Here is a 21,235-nt window from a genome sequence, read left to right as displayed (position 1 = left end):
TGCGGCCTGGATCCTGGAAGCGGCCGTGTGGGGACTGAGAGGAGCGGGAGACTCTCTCTGCTCCGCTCCTCTCTATGATGCCGCCCGTGACGTCGCACGTCACGTCACGTGACCATCTCCCAGACAGCCATTGCGGTACTGGCTGCCTGGGGATGAGTGACGACGGCGGCGAACATAAAAAGGTAGCATGCGGCGCAAACCCGCCCCCCCCCGGGCCCTCTCCTTCACCCTGGTCCCCCTCCCACTAACATTTTGGCCGGGCCCCTGACGCCTGGCCCGCCAGCCTTTATCAGCTTTATCAGGGCCCATGGGGCAAAAGGGGCGAGCTGCTTTTGGGCCCCCAGGAATTACAGGGCCCGGGGCAGCTGCCCCTTTTGCTCCACGGCCGCGGTGATTAGGGTGTGCCTGGGCACACCCGGCACACCCTGTGCGCACGCCTATGTGTGTGTGTGTGGGGGGGGGGGAATTTATTATATAGTGTGCGTGCGTGTGTGTGGGGTGGGGGGGATTTATTATATAATGTGGGGGGGATTTATTATATAGTGTGAGGGGTGGGGGGGTGGGGGGGATTTATTATATAGTGTGAGGGGGATTTATTATATAATGTGAGGGGGGGATTTATTATATAGTGTGGGGGTGAGGGGATTTATTATATAGTGGGGGGGAATTATTATATAATGTGAGGGGGGATTTATTATATAGTGTGGGGGTGGGGGGGATTTATTATATAATGTGAGGGGGGATTTATTATATAGTGTGGGGGTGTGGGGATTTATTATATAATGTGAGGGGGGATTTATTATATAGTGTGGGGTGGTGGGGGGGATTTATTATATAGTGTGGGGGTGGGGGGGGATTTATTATATAATGTGAGGGGTGATTTATTATATAGTGTGGGGGGGTTTATTATATAATGTGGGGGGGTATTTATTATATAGTGTGGGGGTGGGGGGTATTTATTATATAGTGTGGGGGTGGGGGGTATTTATTATATAGTGTGGGGGTGGGGGGGATTTATTATATAATGTGAGGGGGGATTTATTATATAGTGTGGGGGGGGGGTTTATTATGTAATATGAGGGGGGGATTTATTATATAATGTGAGGGGGGATTTATTATATAATGTGAGGGGGGATTTATTATATAATGTGAGGGGGGATTTATTATATAGTGTGGGGGTGGGGGGATTTATTATATAATGTGAGGGGGGATTTATTATATAGTGTGGGGGTGGGGGGGATTTATTATATAGTGTGGGGGTGGGGGGATTTATTATATAGTGTGGGGGTGGGGGGGATTTATTATATAATGTGAGGGGGGATTTATTATATAGTGTGGGGGGGGTTTATTATATAATGTGGGGGGGGGGGGTATTTATTATATAGTGTGAGGGGGGATTTATTATATAGTGTGGGGGGTGGGGGATATTTATTATATAGTGTGGGGGTGGGGGGGATTTATTATATAGTGTGGGGGTGGGGGGATTTATTATATAGTGTGGGGGGATTTATTATATAGTGTGGGGGGGATTTATTATATAATGTGAGGGGGGATTTATTATATAGTGTAGGGGGATTTATTATATAAGTGAGGGGGGATTTATTATATAGTGTGAGGGGGATTTATTATATAATGTGAGGGGGGATTTATTATATAATGTGAGGGGGATTTATTATATAATGTGAGGGGGGATTTATTATATAATGTGAGGGGGGGATTTATTATATAATGTGAGGGGGGATTTATTATATAGTGTGAGGGGGGATTATTATATAATGTGAGGGGGGATTTATTATATAATGTGAGGGGGATTTATTATATAATGTGAGGGGGATTTATTATATAATGTGAGGGGGGATTTATTATATAGTGTGGGGGGGGATTTATTATATAGTGTGGGGGGGATTCATTATATAATGTGAGGGGGGATTTATTATATAATGTGAGGGGGGATTAAGTATATAGTGTGGGGGGGATTTATTATATAATGTGGGGGGGATTTATTATATAATGTGAGAAGGGAGGAAATTATGCATGTGAGGGGAGGATAATAATGATTATTATAATCCTCCCCTCACATATATGTAACATCTCCCCCTCACATGTATAATCTGATAATCCCCTCCTCACATTGATTATCCCTTCACATATAATCTGAGTATGATATTATATATATATATGTGAAGGGATAATCAATCTGAGGAGGGGATTATCAATGTGAGGAGGGGATTATCAGATTATACATGTGAGGGGGAGATGTTACATATATGTGAGGGGAGGATTATAATAATCACTATTATCCTCCCCTCACATGCATAATCTGATAATCCCCTCCCCCGTACGTATCCTGTACTGATCCTGAGTTATATCCTGTATTATACCCCAGAGCTGTACTCACTATTCTGCTGGTGAGGTCACTGTGTACATACATTACATTACTGATCCTGTACTGATCCCGAGTGTGTGTGGGATGGGGGTGGGGGATCGGGGGGACCAAAAAAAATTGCTTGCCCAGGGTCCAATCAAAATTAAAGACGGCCCTGTCCATTATACATACTGTACAGCAATCATACCTCCATTATACATACACTGTACAGCAAGCATACCACCATTATACATACACTGTACAGCAAGCATACCGCCATTATACATACACTGTACAGCAAGCATACCTCCATTATACATACACTGTACAGCAATCATACATACACTGTACAGCAATCATACCTCCATTATACATACACTGTACAGCAATCATACCTCCATTATACATACACTGTCTGTGACTGTTAATGGATTGGATGTATGATTGCTGTACAGTCACAGTGTATGAATAATGGAGGTATGATTGCTGTACAGTGTATGTATAATGGAGGTATGATTGCTGTACAGTGTATGTATAATGGAGCGTCCAATCCAAAAAAAAGCCTCCAATCCCAAAAAAAAGTTTTAATAAAGTTTTTCATTTTGTTTGTGTATGTGTGCATGCATGCAAGAGTGTGTGTGTGTGTATATATCACACACACGCGTGCGCTGCATGAGTTTGTGCTTTAGGGTGCACACCCTAATGCAATAGGCTGTGCACGCCTATGCATGCAGGTGTTGCCGCATACTTTACATTTTCCCAAGAGGTAAATGGGAAAAAAAAAGATCCCCATTTTTTGGGACACAATTTAGCCGGAGTACGGAGATACCACATATGTGGGCGCAAAGTGCTCTGCGGGCGCACAACAAGGCCCATAAGGTAGAGTGCACCATGTACATTTGAGGTGATTTGCACAGGGATGTCACAGGTGTTAAATGAAGAATAAGGACATTGGTATAATTGATGTGTTATAATTGGGTGCAAAAAGTGGTATTATTGTGAGATTAAAACTCTACATAATGAAGAAAAAAAATTCTAAAACTAATAACGAGGACACACTTACTGTTTAGGTGCAGATACACTGCAGACAAAGCTCCTACTAAATAGAGCTGCGGTGTAAATTTATGCTCTGAGGAGAATTCTAAATTTAAACGCAATTCAAGAAAGTAGCTGCACAAGAATGATAAATTTAACGCAGCTGCGCCAAATTTAGACAACAGGCAGAGGGGTAAAAAACTTCTATTATACACTGGAAATGATACATGTCCCCCAGTGTATATATTTATGATGGGTGTGTGTATATACAGTGGCAGTGTATGTGTATATAGTGGATGTATATGTGTGTATGATGGCCATGTGTGTATAAAGGGGCAGTGTGTGTATATAGAGGCAGTGTATATATTTATGATGGCTGTGTGTGTATATACAGTGGCAGTGTATGTTTATATAGTGGCTGTATATGTGTGTATGATGGCAGTCTGTGTCTATATAGTGGCAGTGTATATGGATATAGAAGCTGTGTATGATGGCCATGTGTGTATAAACGGGGAGTGTGTGTATATAGAAGCAGTGTATATGTTTTTGATGGATGTGTGTGTATATACAGTGGCAGTGTATGTGTATATAGTGGCTGTATATGTGTGTATGTAGAGGCAGTGTATATATTTATGATGGATGTGTGTGTATATACAGTGGCAGTGTATGTGTATATAGTGGATGTATATGTGTGTATGATGACCATGTGTGTATAAAGGGGCAGTGTGTGTATATAGAGGCAGTGTATATATTTATGATGGGTGTGTGTATATACAGTGGCAGTGTATGTGTATATAGTGGATGTATATGTGTGTATGATGACCATGTGTGTATAAAGGGGCAGTGTGTGTATATAGAGGCAGTGTATATATTTATGATGGTTGTGTGTATATATAGTGGCAGTGTATATGCATATAGTAGCTGTGTATGATGGCCATGTGTGTATAAAGGGGCAGCGTATGTGTATATAGAGGCAGTGTATATATTTATGATGGGTGTGTGTATATACAGTGGCAGTGTATGTGTATATAGTGGATGTATATGTGTGTATGATGGCCATGTGTGTATAAAGGGGCAGTGTGTGTATATAGAGGCAGTGTATATATTTATGATGGGTGTGTGTATATATAGTGGCAGTGTATATGCATATAGTAGCTGTGTATGATGGCCATGTGTGTATAAAGGGGCAGTGTGTGTATATAGAGGCAGTGTATATATTTATGATGGATGTGTGTGTATATACAGTGGCAGTGTGTGTATATAGAAGCAGTGTATATATTTTTGATGGCTGTGTGTGTATATACAGTGGCAGTGTATGTGTATATAGTGGCTGTATATGTGTGTATGATGGCAGTGTGTGTCTATATAGTGGCAGTGTATATGCATATAGAAGCTGTGTGTGTATAAAGGGGCAGTGTGTGTATACAGAGGCAGTGTATATATTTATGATGGCTGTGTGTGTATATACAGTGGCAGTGTATGTGTATATAGTGGCTGTATATGTGTGTATGATGGCAGTGTGTGTATATATAGTGGCAGCAGTGGCGTACCAAGGGGGGCGGGGGGTGCAGCCCGCCCCTGGTGCCACTCTTAAGGGGGGTGCCAGGGGCGGACTGCACCCCCCGCCGCCGCTGCTGAGGTCCGGGACACTCTGCATTTACCTATAAGAAAGGGGGGGGGGGAGATGGGGGGGAGGGGGTGCTCTGCATTTACCTATAGGGAAGGGGGGGAGAGGGAGGGGGGTGCTCTGCATTTACTATAGGGAAGGGGGGGAGAGGGAGGAGGGGTGCTCTGCATTTACCTAAAGGGTAGGGGGGGGGGAGGGGGGGTGCTCAGCATTTACCTATAGGGAAGGGGGAGAGAGGGGGGGTGCTCTGCATTTACCTATAGGGAAGGTGGTAGATGGGGGGGTGCTCTGCATTTACCTACAGGGAAGGGGGGGAGAGGGAGGGGGTGCTCTGCATTTACCTATAGGGAAGGGGGGGAGAGGGAGGGGGGGTGCTCTGCATTTACCTATAGGGAAGGGGGGAGGGGGGTGCTCTGCGTATACCTCTAGGGAAGGGGGGGAGAGGGGGTGCTCTGCATATACCTAGGACTGGGCGGTATGACCATATGTGTATCACGGTATTTTTTTTACTTACGGTGGTTCCACGGTATATACCGGTATTCCCCCCCCCCAAAATCATGTGACCCGCCAGCACTGTTCTGCTCCCCCCAATTAATGATCAGCCCAGCGGGGTACTACTCACATATGTCAAGCACTGCTGCCCTCCTCCTCTTTGTTGGGGGCCCGCCGGCGATGGAGCTCACTGTACGCCAGTGGTCTCCATCCTGCAGACCTCCAGTTGTTGCAAAACTACAACTCCCAGCATGCCCGGACAGCCAACGGCTGTCTGGGCATGCTGGGAGTTGTAGTTTTGCAACAGCTGGAGGTCCGCAGGTTTGAGACCACTGCTGTACGCTGTATACGGCTTCATACATGACAGTGGGCTCAGCCTTTCACTGGTAGGGGCAGGGCATCGCTCTGGCCGGTGATAGGCTGACGGCTGTCCGGCGTTCCCCAGCGACGTGGGTGAGTTAAAAGTTTATTTTCTGTATCTTTTGCAGCCCGGGCATAGGTATACAGCGTACAGCAGTGGTCTCAAACCTGGCTGTCCGGGCATGTTGGGAGTTGTAGTTTTGCAACAGCTGGAGGTCCGCAGGTTTGAGACCACTGCTGTACGCTGTATACGGCTTCATACATGAAAGTGGGCTCAGCCTATCTCTGGCAGGGGCGGGGCATCGCTCTGGCCGGTGATAGGCTGACGGCTGTCCGGCGTTCCCATCCCCAGCGACATGGGTGAGTTAAAAGTTTATTTTCTGTATCTTTTGCAGCCCGGGCATAAGTATACAGCGTTCAGCAGTGGTCTCAAACCTGCGGACCTCCAGCTGTTGCAAAACTACAACTCCCAGTATGCCCGGACAGCTGTTGGCTGTCCAGGCATGCTGGGAGTTGTAGTTTTGCAACAACTGGAGGTCCGCAGGGTGGAGACCACTGGCGTACAGAGAGTTCCATCGCCAGCTGTCCGGGCATGCTGGGAGTTGTAGTTTTGCAACATCTGGAGGTCTGCAGGTTGGAGACCACTGGCGTACAGTATAGAGTTCCAGCGCCCAGCGGCCCCCAACAAAGAGGAGGAGGGCAGTGCTTGACATATGTGAGTAGTACCCCGCTGGGCTGATCATTAATTGGGGGGAGCAGAACAGTGCTGGCGGGTAACATAGGATTAGTTCCCCGATGTGGGGACAGCGCTGTGCTAGGCTGATAATACATTCCCGAGGGGGAGGGGCCCAACCGGTATTGCGGTATGGGGGGAAATCCATATTGTGCAGCCCAAAAAATTTGGTATTCGGTATGAACCAGTATACCGCCCAGCCCTAGATATACCTATGGGAAAGAGGGGGGGGTGTAGCTCTGCATATACTTATGGGAAAGAGGGGGTTACCTGGCTACCTACCTACCTCCCCTTTTACTGTGCAGGACACAAAGGAGGGCATTATTACAGTTTGTGGGCCTATAGATGGAAAGATTGTGTAGAGGAGGGAAGGGCACTGAAAATATGCAGAGTCTGACATGTTTTTCCTGCAGATGTTAAGAGATCCACATGGCGGTCTTATCCGGACGGAGAAGAAAAGGAAAGAGGACGCCGCTGATCAGAAAAGACGTAATTGTGAGTCCCAAAATGTAACTGTAATTGCTTATATGATGTACAGATCCTGTGTACAGCTGATATCTACCGCCATATGGTCCTGTATATAATCACTTATATTGTATACAGATCCTGTATAGTATACTGGTCTGTGTATAGTGGTTTTATTCAGTACGGTATGGTGGTATTATCCAGTTATTGTGTGGTGATATAGATTTACTCCTTGTATACCAGTATTATTGGTTATAGAAATTTACCTACGTTAAAGTGTTTCTTACATATATAAATTTTAGTTTATTGTGTGTGGGATTTGGGTGAAATAGGAGTGTGGCAGAAGTTTGACGAGCTGCAGGGGCCCTTGCTTTTTTCTTGGTCCGGGGGCCCCGAGTGTTGTCAGTCCGCTCCTTGGGGGAGGGGAGGGAGGGGGTGTAATTAAGGGGGGATGCGTGTGTGGGGGGGGGATTCCAAACAAAGGGTCCGCCCCGAGTGCCAAATGCTCTAGGTACGCCCCTGAGTGGCAGTGTATATGCTTATAGAAGCGGTGCATGTGTATGATGGCCATGTGTGTATAAAGGGGCATTGTGTGTATATAGAGGCAGTGTATATATTAATGATGGATGTGTGTGTATATACAGTGGCAGTGTATATAGTGGCTGTATATATGTGTATGATGGCAGTGTGTGTATATATAGTGGCAGTGTATATGCATATAGCAGCTATGTATGTGTATGATGGCCATGTGTGTATAAAGGGGCAGTGTATGTGTATATAGAGGCAGTGTATATATTTATGATGGATGTGTGTGTATATACAGTGGCAGTGAATGTGTATATAGTGGCTGTATATGTGTGTATGATGGCAGTGTGTGTCTATATAGTGGCAGTGCATATGTATATAGAAGCTGTGTATGTGTGTATGATGGCCATGTGTGTATAAAGGGGCAGTGTATGTGTATATAGAGGCAGTGTATATATTTATGATGGCAGTGTGTGTCTATATAGTGGAAATGTATATTCATATAGAAGCTGTATATGTTTGTATAATGGCAGTGTGTGTCTATATAGTGGCAGTGTATATGCATATAGAAGCTATGTATGTGTATGATGGCCATGTGTGTATAAAGGGGCAGTGTGTGTATATAGAGGCAGTGTATATATTAATGATGGATGTGTGTGTATATATACAGTGGCTGTATATGTGTGTATAAAGGGGCAGTGTGTGTATATAGAGGCAGTGTATATATTAATGATGGATGTGTGTGTATATACAGTGGCAGTGTATGTGTATAGAGTGGCTGTATATGTGTGCATGATGGCAGTGTGTGTATATATAGTGGCAGTGTATATGCATGTAGAAGCTGTGTATGTGTATGATGGCCATGTGTTTATAAAGGGGCAGTGTATGCGTATATAGAGGCACTGTATATATTTGTGATGGCTGTGTGTGTATATACAGTGGCAGTGTATGTGTACATAGTGGCTGTATATGTGTGTATGATGGCAGTGGGTGTCTATATGGTGGCAGTGTATATGCATATAGCAGCTGTGTATGTGTATGATAGCCATGTGTATTTAAAGAGGCAGTGTATATATTTATGATGGCTGTGTGTGTATATACAGTGACAGTGTATGTGTATATTGTGGCTGTATATGTGTGTATGATGGCAGTGTGTGTCTCTATAGTGGCAGTGTATATGCATATAGAAGCTGCGTATATATTTATGATGGCTGTGTGTGTATATACTGTGGCAGTGTATGTGTATATAGTGGCTGTAAATGTGTGTATGATGGCAGTGTGTGTCAATATAGTGGCAGTGTATATACATATAGAAGCTGTGTATGTGTGTATGATGGCCATGTGTGTATAAAGGGGCAGTGTATGTGTATATAGAGGCAGTGTATATATTTATGATGGCTGTGTGTGTATATACCGTGACAGTGTATGTGTATATTGTGGCTGTATATGTGTGTTTGATGGCAGTGTGTGTCTATATAGTGGCAATGTATATTCATATTGAAGCTGTGTATGTGTATGATGGCAGTGTGTGTCTATATAGTGGAAATGTATATTCATATAGAAGCTGTGTATGTGTATGATGGCCATGTGTGTATATAGAAGTAGTGTATATATGTATGATGGCCATGTGTGTATAAAGGGGCAGTATGTGCATATAGAAGCTTTGTATGTGTGTATGATGGCCATGTGTGTATAAAAGGGCAGTGTATGTGTATATAGAGACAGTGTATATATTTATGATGGATGTGTGTGTATATACAGTGGCAGTGTATATAGTGGCTGTATATATGTGTATGATGGCAGTGTGTGTATATATAGTGGCAGTGTATATGCATATAGAAGCTGTGTATGATGGACATGTGTGTATAAAGGGGCAGTGTGTGTATATAGAGGCAGTGTATATATTTATGATGGGTGTGTGTATATATAGTGGCAGTGTATGTGTATATAGAGGCAGTGTATAAATTTATGATGGATGTGTGTGTATATAGTGGCTGTATATGTGTGTATGATGGCAGTGTGTGTCTATATAGTGGCAGAGTATATGCATATAGCAGCTGTGTATGTGTATGATGGCCATGTGTATATAAAGGGGCAGTGTATGTGTATATAGAGGCAGTGTATATATTTATGATGGATGTGTGTATATATAGAGGCAGTGTATATATTTATGATGGATGTGTGTGTATATACGGTGGCAGTGTATGTGTATATAGTGGCTGTATATGTGTGTATGATGGCAGCCTGTGTCTATATAGTGGCAGTGTATATGCATATAGAAGCTGTGTATGATGGACATGTGTGTATAAAGGGGCAGTGTGTGTATATAGAAGCAGTGTATATATTTATGATGGCTGTATGTGTATATACAGTGTCAGTGTATGTGTATATAGTGGCTGTATATGTGTGTATGATGGCAGTGTGTGTGTCTCTATAGTGGCAATGTATATGCATGTAGAAGCTGTGTATGTGTGTATGATGGCCATGTGTGTATAAAGGGGCAGTGTGTGTATATAGAGGCAGTGTATATATTTATGATGGCTGTGTGTGTATATACAGTGGCAGTGTATGTGTATATAGTGGCTGTATATGTGTGTATGATGGCAGTGTGTGTATATATAGTGGCAGTGTATATGCATATAGAAGCTGTGTATGATGGCCTTGTGTTTATATAGAGGCAGTGTAAGTATATAGAGGCAGTGTATATATTTATGATGGATGTGTGTGTATATACAGTGGCATTGTATGTGTGTATAGTGGCTGTATATGTGTGTATGATGGCAGTGTGTGTCTATATAGTGGCAGTGTATATGCATATAGAAGCGTTGTATGTGTATGATGGCCATGTGTGTATAAAGGGGCAGTGTATGTGTATATAGAGGCAGTGTATATATTTATGATGGATGTGTGTGTATATACAGTGGCAGTGTATGTGTATGTAGTGGCTGTATATATGTGTATGATGGCAGTGTGTGTCTCTATAGTGGCAGTGTATATGCATATAGAAGCGGTGTATGTGTATGATGGCCATGTGTGTATAAAGGGGCAGTGTATGTGTATATAGAGGCAGTGTATATATTTATGATGGATGTGTGTGTATATACAGTGGCAGTGTATGTGTATGTAGTGGCTGTATATATGTGTATGATGGCAGTGTGTGTCTCTATAGTGGCAGTGTATATGCATATAGAAGCGGTGTATGTGTATGATGGCCATGTGTGTATAAAGAGGCAGTGTATGTGTATATAGAGGCAGTGTATATATTTATGATGGATGTGTGTGTATATACAGTGGCAGTGTATGTGTATATAGTGGCTGTATATATTTGTATGATGGCAGTGTATGTGTATATAGAAGCTGTGTATGTGTGTATGATGGCCATGTGTGTATAAAGGGACAGTGGGGGACATGTATCAAAGATTTTACCCCTGTTTTGTGTGTATTTTTTTGCGCAAAATTTTGCGCAAGCCCTTTTTTTGCGCATTTTTTTGCGCACGTTTTGGTAGAGCATGTCCTCCAGATGTGGCTGAATCAGGGTACCTTGGAGTGACATCTATAGTACACATGGATTTATTACCTGCGTACTTTTCCTTTGCACCAAAAATTTTGACGCAAGTGCGTCTTTTTCCCCATAAATATAAGCCATCTTTAACTGCATGTAGCAATCCTTTCTATTTCTGAAGGAAAGTTCTACTAAGGAACCACCAGAATGTTTTTACTTTCTGATCTCAATTCCTCATTTGGTTTGCTTTCTATTGCTTTTTACTCCTTGGTTATTCCAAAGCACTTTTAAAATAATTTGCATATAGAATATTTGTTTACTGTTCAGTTATTCATTAGATCACTTGTATATTGTTATTTTATGATCCAACAATTTAATACATTTACATAGGAAATGTTTGATAACTTATCATTGCACAAGCTCCGTCACATTAAAATAGCTTTGTAATCCACTTAAGGCTGGGTTCACACTACGTTTTTGCCATACTGTTTTCAATCCGTTTTTCTAAAGAAAACCGTATGGCAAAAAACGGATGGAACCGTATGGAAAAAAGTAAACCGTATGCGTTTTGAAACAGTATACTGTTTTTAAAAGTGCATACAGTTCCGTCAGTTTTTATAGAAAAAAACCCATACGTTTTTGAAAATTTTGTCCATTTTTAATGGGAGGGGTCTTGGGTGGGGACATTAGGATTCAAATGCGCATCTGCAAAGTAAAAACGTATACGTTGTTCCCGTATGGAACCGTATACATGTGCGTTTCCCATTGACGTCCATGTTAAAAAAAAACGTATGCAGTTGCAGTATGGTTTTTAAACCGGAGACAAAATTGTGGTCAACCACGGTTTTGACTCCTGTTTAAAAACCGTACTGCAACCGCATACGTTTCTTTTAACATGGACGTCAATGGGAAAAGCACATGTATACGGTTCCATACGGGAAAAACGTATACGTTTTTACTTTGCACATGCGCATTTGAATCCTAAAGTCCCCACACAAGACCCCTCCCATTAAAAATGGACAAAATTTTCAAAACCTTATGGGTTTTTTTTCTATAAAAACTGACGGAACTGTATGCACTTTTAAAAACAGTATGTTGTTTAAAAACGCATACGGTTTACTTTTTTCCATACTGTTCCATCCGTTTTTTTGCCATACGATTTTCTTTAGAAAAACGGATTAAAAACAGTATGGCAAAAACGTAGTGTGAACCCAGCCTCACACTGTAGATCATTCTCCTTTTTATTTTTACAATTTACTGCTTTCCGTTATACTTTTCCCCAGCGCCCGGTAAGATGGTGGCTATCACTGATAGCCAGCCATCTTACCATGTGACCACGGGGGGGGGTTTTCATCCTCCCCCCCCAGCGATCGCTGCTATCAGCTAGTCAAATCTAACTAGCTGATAGCAGTGTTTCGCTATGAGAATACTTAGCAGCGCTCTGCTAAGTGTCCCTTACCCGTCCCCCAGCGTCACTTACCCGGCCATGCGGTGTCATGAGCGGTCCCGGCGCGAGCGGTGTCCTCCAGGTGGTCCCGGCGGTTGTGCGTCCCGGCGGTGAGTTTGCAGCAGCAGGGCGGCATCTTCATTGGCAGCAGTGAGATCGCCGTAAAGCGATCTCACTGCTGCCTCTGGGAGTTTCAAAACTGCAACTCCCAGCATGCCCAGACAGCCTTTGGCTTTCTGGGCATGCTGGGAGTTGTAGTTTTGCAACATCTGGAGGGCCACAGTTTGGAGACCACTGTATAATGGTCTCCAATCTGTGCTCTTCCAGATGTTCCAAAATTACAAATCTCAGCATGCCCACTCTGTCGAGGCATGCTGGGAGTTGTAATTCTGTAACATCTGGAAGACCACAGATTGGAGACCATTATACAGTGGTCTACAAACTGTGGACCTCCAGCTGTTGCAAAACTACAACTCCCAGCATGCCCAGACTGCCCAAGCATGCTGGGAGTTGTAGTTTGTCAACATCTGACCCTTCAGATATTGCCGAAATACAACTTCCAGCATGTCTGGCCATGCTGGGAATTATAGTTTTTCAACAGCTGGAGGCACACTAGTTGGGAAACATTGTTCGTTTCCTAACTCTTTTTCCCAACCCGTGTGCCTCCAGCTGTGCCTCCAAACTATAACGCCCAGCATGCACTGACAGACCATGCATGCTGGGAATTGAAGTTGTGCAACAGCTGGAGGCACACTGGTTTGGAAACACTAAGTTAAGTAAAAAACTTTCAAGTGTTTTGCAACCAGTGTGCCTTCAGCTGTTGCATAACTACAACCCTCAGCATGCACGGACTGCCAAAGGGCATGCTGGGAGTTGTAGCAGTATGCCTCCAGCTGTTGCATAACTACATGTTCCAGCATGTCCTTCTGCTGTCACTGCATGCTGAGATTTGAAGTTTTTGCAACAGCTGAAGGCACACTGGTTGCAAAAGGCTGAGTCTGTTTCCGTGTTTCGCAACCAGTGTGCCTCCAGCTGTTGCAAAACTACAACTCCCAGCATGCACGGACAGCCAAAGGGCATGCTCGGAGTTGTAGTTTTGCAACAGCTGGATGTTTCCCCCCCCCCCCGTCCCCCCAATGTGAATGGACAGGGTACACTCACATGGGCGGAGGTTTACAGGGAGTGCTGCAAGATTGAGATGCAGCAAACTCGCTGTCAACCCCCGCCCGTTTGACTGTACCCTAAAAACACTACACTACACTTAAATAAAATAAGTAAAAAACACTATATATACACATACTGCTACACAGCCCCCCTCCCCAATAAATATGAACAACGTCTGGTACGGCACTGTTTCCAAAATGGAGCCTCCAGCTGTTGCAAAACAACAACTACCAGTATTGCCGGACAGCCATTGACTGTCCAGGCATGTTGGGAGTTTTGCAACAGCTGGAGGCACCCTGTTTGGGAAACACTGGCATAGAATACCCCTATGTCCACCCCTATGCAAAACCCTAATTTAGGCCTCAAATGCACATGGCGCTCTCACTTTGGAGCCCTGTCGTATTTCAAGGCAACATTTTAGGGTCACATATGGGGTATCGCCGTACTCGGGAGAAATTGCCTTACAGATTTTGGGGGGCTTTTTCTCCTTTTACCTATTATGAAAAGGAACAGTTGGAGTCTACACCAGTATGTTAGTGTATAAAAATAAAATTATTTACACTGACATGCAGGTGTTGCCGCATACTTTACATTTTCACAAGAGGTAAATGGGAAAAAAGATCCCCAATATTTTGGGACACAATTTAGCCAGAGTACGGAGATACCACATATGTGGGCGCAAAGTGCTCTGCGGGCGCACAACAAGGCCCATAAGGTAGAGTGCACCATGTACATTTGAGGTGATTTGCACAGGGGTGTCACAGATGTTAAATGAAGAATAAGGACATTGGTATAATTGATGTGTTATAATTGGGTGCAAAAAGTGGTATTATTGTGAGATTAAAACTCTACATAATGAAGAAAAAAAATTCTAAAACTAATAACGAGGACACACTTACTGTTTAGGTGCAGATACGCTGCAGACAAAGCTCCTACTAAATAGAGCTGCGGTGTAAATTTATGTTCTGAGGAGAATTCTAAATTTAAACGCAATTCAAGAAAGTAGCTGCACAAGAATGATAAATTTAACGCAGCTGCGCCAAATTTACACAACAGGCAGAGGGGTAAAAAACTTCTATTATACACTGGAAATGATACATGTCCCCCAGTGTGTGTATATAGATGCTGTGTATGTGTATGATGACCATGTGTGTATAAAGGGGCAGTGTGTGTATACAGAGGCAGTGTATATATTTGTGATGGGTGTGTGTGTATATACAGTGGCAGTGTATGTTTATATAGTGGCTGTATATGTGTGTATGATGGCAGTGTGTGTATATATATATATATATATATATATATATAGTGGCAGTGTATATGCATATAGAAGCTGTGTATGTGTTAGATTAACATGTATGTATAAAGGGGCAGTGTGTGTATATAGAGGCAGTGTATATATTTATGATGGCAGTGTGTGTCTATATAGTGGCAGTGTATATATTTATGATGGGTGTGTGTATATACAGTGGCAGTGTATGTGTATATAGTGGCTGTATATGTGTGTATGATGGCAGTGTGTGTCTACATAGTGGCAGTGTATATGCATATAGAAGCTGTGTATGATGGCCATGTGTGTATAAAGGGGCAGTGTGTGTATATAGAGGCAGTGTATATTTTATGATGGATGTGTGTGTATATACAGTGGCAGTGTATATAGTGGTTGTATATATGTGTTTGATGGCAGTGTGTGTCTATATAGTGGCAGTGTATATGCATATAGCAGCTGTGTATGTGTGTATGATTGCCATGTGTGTATAAAGGGGCAGTGCATGTGTATATAGAGGCAGTGTATATATTTATGATGGCTGTATGTGTATATACAGTGGCAGTGTATGTGTATATAGTGGCTGTAGATGTGTGTATGATGGCAGTGTGTGTCTATATAGTGGCAGTGTATATGCATATAGCAGCTGTGTATGTGTGTATGATGGCCATGTGTATATAAAGGGGCAGTGTGTGTATATAGAGGCAGTGTATATATTTATGATGGATGTGTGTGTATATACAGTGGCAGTGTATGTGTATATAGTGGCTGTATATGTGTGTATGATGGCAGTGTGTGTCTATATAGTGGCAGTGTATATATATATAGAAGCTGTGTATGTGTATGATGGCCATGTGTGTATAAAGGGGCAGTGTGTGTATATAGAGGCAATGTATATATTTATGATGGATGTGTGTGTATATACAGTGGCAGTGTATGTGCATATAGTGGCTGTATATGTGTGCATGATGGCAGTGTGTGTCTATATAGTGGCAGTGTATATGTATATAGAAGCTGTGTATGTGTATGATGGCCATGTGTGTATAAAGGGGCAGTTCATGTGTATATAGAGGCAGTGTATATATTTATGATGGCTGTATGTGTATATACAGTGGCAGTGTATGTGTATATAGTGGCTGTATATGTGTGTATGATGGCAGTGTGTGTCTATATAGTGGCAGTGTATATGCATATAGAAGCTGTGTATGTGTATGATGGCCATGTGTGTATAATGTGGCAGCAGGGGGGTGAAAAAAAAAAAAAAAAAAAGGACTTGTCCAAGGGATTAAAGCGGAACACAATCTACTTGTCCCTCAAGAAAATCCACTTGTCCTGGTAGATAAAATAATTTCAACCAAAATAGTATGATCCACTCCACTAGACCACCAGGGGTGGTTATAAGATCCCTTTAGACACTGCTGTCAACTTTGACAGTGGTGATCTAATGGTTTAATAGCCGTCCACAGCGATCGAAGCATGCCAGGCTATTAGCGGTGGGAGAGCTGTAGCTAGCTCCATTGAGATTTTTTATGCATCATAAAAAACGCCGGAAAAACTGTCCCAGCTTTTTCCTGCGCTTTGTCAGTTTTTCTTGTGTTTTTTTATTGCATTTTTGCTTGTGTGTGGAAACAAAAAAAAATTACTAAATATTTTTTTTTATCTTTTAAATTTAGATACGTGAATGCAGAGGACTATGTCAGATTTTGTGGATTGGAATGATGAACAGCGTTCTTTTTTTTATGTTAATAAAGGGGTTAACGAGGGCTGTAGGGGAGTGTTTTTTTAAATAAAATGTTTTTTTCATTGTGTTGTGTTTTTTATAATTGAATTTTTAGGCTTAGTAGTGGAAGCCATCTTGTAGACAGAATCCATTACTAAGCTGGGGCTTAGCTTTAGCCCCCAAAACAGCTAATGCCAACCCCCAATTATTACCCCGGTACCTACCGCCACAGGCTGTTGCTGCTTGGTTGGTATCTGGCTGATACTGAAAAAATTAGGGAACCACACACTTTTTTTATTTATAAAAAAAACACATAGGGTTCCCCCTATTTTCAGTATCAGCCAGATACCAACCAAGCAGCAACAGCCTGGCGTTACCAGGGTCCCCAGCCTAAATAACGCCAGACTGTTACCGCCTAGGCCCAGGAGCGCCATTTTTGACGCTCCGGGCCTGTTGGTACCAGCTCTTCCTGGCACCCCTGTGGTGGTGGGTACCGGGGTAATAATTGGGGGTTAGCGCTAGCTGTTTTTGGGGCTAACGCTAAGCCCTGGCTTAGTAATGGATTCTGTCTATAAGACAGCTTCCCCTACAAACCCTGAAAATTCAATTATAAAAAACACGGACACATTGAAAAAAAATTTTAATAAAAAAAAATCACTCCTCCACAGGCCTCTTTAACCATTTTATTGAAATAAATAAATAAAAAAACGCTAGTCGTCGTCGAAGTCCACCGAATCTGAAGAAATATGGGTTAGTACATTTTTTGTGCTCTCCCCTGGGAAGAGCGCACATAATGCAGCGTGTTATTAAAAAGGGAGCCTCCAATTGTTGCTAAACTACAACTCCCATCATAGGGGGCTGTAGTTAAGCAACAGCTGGAGGCACACTGGTTGCAAAACACTGAGAGTTTGTTACTTAACTCAGTGTTTCCCAACCCGTACGCCTCCAGCTGTTGCCAAACTACAACTCCCAACATGTGCGGTTTGTCAGTGCATGCTGGGAGTTATAGTTTTGCAACAGCTGGAGGCACACAGGTAGGGAAACACTGAGTTAGAAAACAGACAATGTTTCCCAACCAGCGCGCCTCCAGTTGTTGCAAAACTACAACTCCCGGCATGCCCAGGCAGTCCAGACATGCTGGGAGTTGTGGTTTTGTAACATCTGGCCCTTCAAACGTTGCCTAACTACAACTCAAAGCATGCCTGGACAGTCTGGGCATGCTTGGAGTTGAAGTTTTGCAACATCTGGAGGGCTACAGTTTGGACACCACTACTTAGCGGTCTCCCAACTGTTCTCCTCCAGTTGTTGCAAAACTACAACTCCCAGCATTCCCTTCGGCTGTCTGAGCATGCTGGGAGTTGTAGTTTCCCAACCTATGTGCCTCCAGCTGTTGCAAAACTTCAACTTCAAGCATGCCCAGACTGCCCAGGCATGCTGGAAGTTGTAGTTCGGCAACATCTGAAGGGCCAGATGCTACAGAACTACAGCTCCCAGCATGCCTGGACTGTCTGGCCATGCTGAGAGTTGTAGTTTTGCAACATCTGGAAGAGCACAGATTGGAGACCACTGCACAGTGGTGTCCAAACTGCGGCCCTCCAGATGTTGCAAAGCTACAACTCCCAGCCAGTGGCCCCCCGAGATTGCTGCCCCCTAGAATGGTGGAGCTCCACCATTCACTAACCTTGACTGTCACACACTGTGAGTACACAGCATGTGAGCTGCGGGGACGCGATCCACTGCAGGCCGGCGCGATGACGTCACATCATCGCGCCGGCGCCCGGAAATCCCGTCCCCGCGGCCAGCATACTGTAAGTACTAAGAGTATGCTCAGGGGATTTGGGGGATAGAATATGTGCCACTGTTAAGGGCACTATATTGTACAGGAGGAGTGGGGAGGGGGATTTAAAAACTTAGGGGGGAATTTTTAATGTGAGGGGCTGCAGGGCAAAGCACTGGGGGCACTATATGTGAAGAGCACATGACAGGGGGGCCCCCTGTGCTGTGCCCCTCACATATAATGCCCCCTGTGCTGTGCCCCACACATATAATACCCCCTGTGCTGTGCCCCTCACATATAATGCCCCCATGTGCTGTGCCCACACATATGAATTATATGTGTGGAGGTCACAGCACAGGGGGTATTATATGTATGGGGCACAGCACAGGGGGCATATGTATGGGGCACAGCACAGGGGGCATTATATGATATAATGCCCCCTGTTCTGTGCCCCACACATATAATGCCCCCTGTGCTGTGCCCCACACATAATGTCCCCTGTGCTGTTCCCCTCACATATAATGCCCGTGCTGTGCCCCACACATATAATGCCCCTTGTTCTGTGCCCATCACATATAATGCCCCCTGTGCTGTGCCCCTCACATATAATGCCCCCATCATGCGCCCCTCATATATAATGCCCCCATCCTGTGCCCCTCATATATAATGCGCCATCATGCGCCCCTCACATATAATGCTCCTGTCATGTGCCCCAAACATATAATGCCCCCTGTGCTGTGCCCCTCACATATAATGCCCCCTGAGGGGACAGGACAGGGGGCATTATATGTGAGGGGCGCATGATGGGGGCATTATGTGTGAGGGGCAAAGAACGGGGGCATTATGTGTGAGGGGCAAAGAACGGGGCATTATATGTGAAGGGCACAGCACGGGGCATTATATGTGAGGGGTGCATGATGGGGGCATTATACATGAGGGGTGCATGATGGGGGCATTATATGTGAGGGGCAAAGAACGGGGGAATTATATGTGAAGGGCACAGCACAGGGGGCAATATATGCTAGGGGCACAGGGCATTATTATGTGAGGGGAACAGGACGGGTCATAATTATTATATGTAGGGGCACAAGATGGGGCATTATTACTATATGTGAAGGCACAGAGTGTTCTGCATTTCAGAAGTATATTGTAGATTCTGAGGAATTTCTGGGGTGGTACGTTTTTTTATGGGCCACAAAACATTTGGGTATTTTATTCAGAGGGTGCACTGCACAGCAAGTTATATTCAGAGAGTGCAGTGTGTGGTAGTATTAAATTTAGAGGGCACAGTGTGGTAGTATTATATTCAGAGGGCACAGTGTGTGGTAGTATTATATTCAGAGAGTGCAGTGTGTGGTAGTATTATATTCAGAGAGTGCAGTGTTTGGTAGTATTAAATTTAGAGGGCACAGTGTGTGGTAGTATTATATTCAGAGGGTACAGTGTGTGCTAGTATTATATTCAGAGAGTTCAGTGTGTGGTAGTATTATATTCAGAGAGTGCAGTGTTTGGTAGTATTAAATGTAGAGGGCACAGTGTGGTAGTATTATATTCAGAGGGCACAGTGTGTGGTAGTATTATATTCAGAGGGTACAGTGTGTGGTAGTATTATATTCAGAGTGTGTAGTGTTTGGTAATATTAAATTTAGAGGGCACAGTGTGGTAGTATTATATTCAGAGGGCACAGTGTGTGGTAGTATTATATTCAGAGAGTGCAGTGTTTGCTAGTATTAAATTTAGAGGGCACAGTGTGTGTTAGTGTTATATTCAGAGGGTGCAGTATATGATAGTATTATATTCAGAGGGTACGGTGTGTGGCGGTATTATATTCAGAGGGTACAGTGTGTTGTTTATTCTGGGGTACAGTGTGTCAGAATTATATTCAGAAGGTATGTGCCAGTATTATATTCGAAGAATACAGTGTCTGGCAGGTTTATAATAATTATTGTTTTCATATAAAGGATCAGAATCCGCTGACATTGTGAGGAGCCATCTGGGCGTCAAGTTCTGCAGAGAGAAGATTTAGCTGGAACAAGTCCCGGTGGTATGTAGCATCTGCATTAGATAAGGAAAGACTATAGAGAAGATGTCACCTGTAGTCACTGATATCATTCTGTATCCTCCTGTGTGTGTCCCATCAGAGCTGGAGTCACTGAAGAAGTTCTGCAGTAATGATGGGTGAAACAACAACTCCCAGCATCCCCTTACCACTGCTTAGGTCAGACTGGGAGCTGTAGTTTTAAATGGTAAAAACTTCTTTAGCACTTTCCCATTCTGTGGCAATTGGTATATTTGATTATTATTCTGACATGTGAGCATGGCCTAAGAGTCTTAAACAAGGTTAGGACTGTATGATACATTAAATAATATTGTAAGTTCCGTAAGCAACATCTTATTTTCTGTCCGCCAACACAAAATACTCTAATAGTGCCCCTCCCGAGACTCTACTCTGGATCTGCCCCTGCTCCCAGCATACCCAGACAGTCAAAGGCTGTCTGGGCATGCTGGGAGTTGTAGTTTTGAAACTACTAGAAGCAGCAGTGAATATCACTTTACGGCGATCTTCACTGCTACTTCCACTTACCTGCCGCAGCTGCCTTCTAGACGGTCCCCGGTCCATGCCGTCCCCGCCGGTCCCACAGCAGGTATGTGCCGCGGCCCCCCGCAGCTTCCGGGATCCTCCTCCCCCGCTCTACCCGACTTCTAGGTGCTGGAAGAGCGGCGGATCTGAACTTTAACCCCCCAGAGTCGGCGATCAC

The 21,235-nt window shown here is 43.7% G+C and overlaps 1 long non-coding RNA gene across 1 annotated transcript; it reads left to right on the top strand.

The window, feature by feature from the left end:
- Positions 1 to 7,022: 7,022 nt before the first annotated feature.
- Positions 7,023 to 20,799, top strand: LOC130356622 (uncharacterized). Its single transcript, XR_008888949.1, has 3 exons — positions 7,023 to 7,107; positions 20,438 to 20,520; positions 20,618 to 20,799. It is a non-coding gene; the product is annotated as an uncharacterized LOC130356622 (long non-coding RNA).
- Positions 20,800 to 21,235: the final 436 nt, after the last annotated feature.

Source organism: Hyla sarda, chromosome 2, assembly GCF_029499605.1.
Source record: "Hyla sarda isolate aHylSar1 chromosome 2, aHylSar1.hap1, whole genome shotgun sequence".
NCBI lineage: Eukaryota > Metazoa > Chordata > Amphibia > Anura > Hylidae > Hyla > Hyla sarda.
The sequence above is the reverse complement of the archived record's forward strand: the minus strand, read 5'-3'. Positions and strand labels throughout refer to the sequence as shown.